Source organism: Styela clava, chromosome 13 (genome assembly GCF_964204865.1).
Source record: "Styela clava chromosome 13, kaStyClav1.hap1.2, whole genome shotgun sequence".
Taxonomy (NCBI): Eukaryota; Metazoa; Chordata; class Ascidiacea; order Stolidobranchia; family Styelidae; genus Styela; species Styela clava.
The window spans coordinates 5,249,671-5,250,187 of NC_135262.1; the positions used below are offsets into that span (position 1 = coordinate 5,249,671).

A 517-nucleotide genomic window follows, 5' to 3' on the forward strand; every position below is an offset into this window, starting at 1 on the left:
GTTGACAATAATTTCAACTCGTTTGCAGGCGGATTCGGTGGTCTTTATGACAGTCCCGCTTATCACCAAGGAGACATTATTGGAGGAGGGGCCGCAGCTGCAGCCGCAGGACTAACTGGATATCCAAGTGATTCTTATTCTGGCAAAAAATCGTCTCTAGGAGGATCTGAAATACTCCTTTCAATAGGCGGCAAAGGTAGCACTGGTGGTAAGGATTTCATGGGCGACAATATCGGTCTAACTGCTGATGCAGCAGCATTTGCTGGACATACAGGACCATATAAGGATTCAAGAAAAGGATCACCTATGTTTTTCATGCCAGGATTTGGCTCAGGTAATGGAATGGATAACTCTAATGCCTACGCAGCAAAAGCCGCAGCTGGAGCATATATGGGCAAAGAGCCAATGGATTATGGCATCGATGGAAAACCCAAGTTCGAAACAATTATTATTTCAAGTGGCAAAGAAGATTTGGGCACCAGCAACTTAAATGATGGAGGTTTCATCGCTGGTGCAG

At 45.3% G+C, this 517-nt stretch overlaps 1 protein-coding gene across 1 annotated transcript in view; it reads left to right on the forward strand.

Moving 5' to 3' along the window:
* LOC144431415 (uncharacterized) overlaps window positions 1-517 on the forward strand; it is a 54,468-nt gene that overhangs the window by 13,708 nt on the left and 40,243 nt on the right. The gene's annotated exons all lie outside the window — the stretch shown is intronic.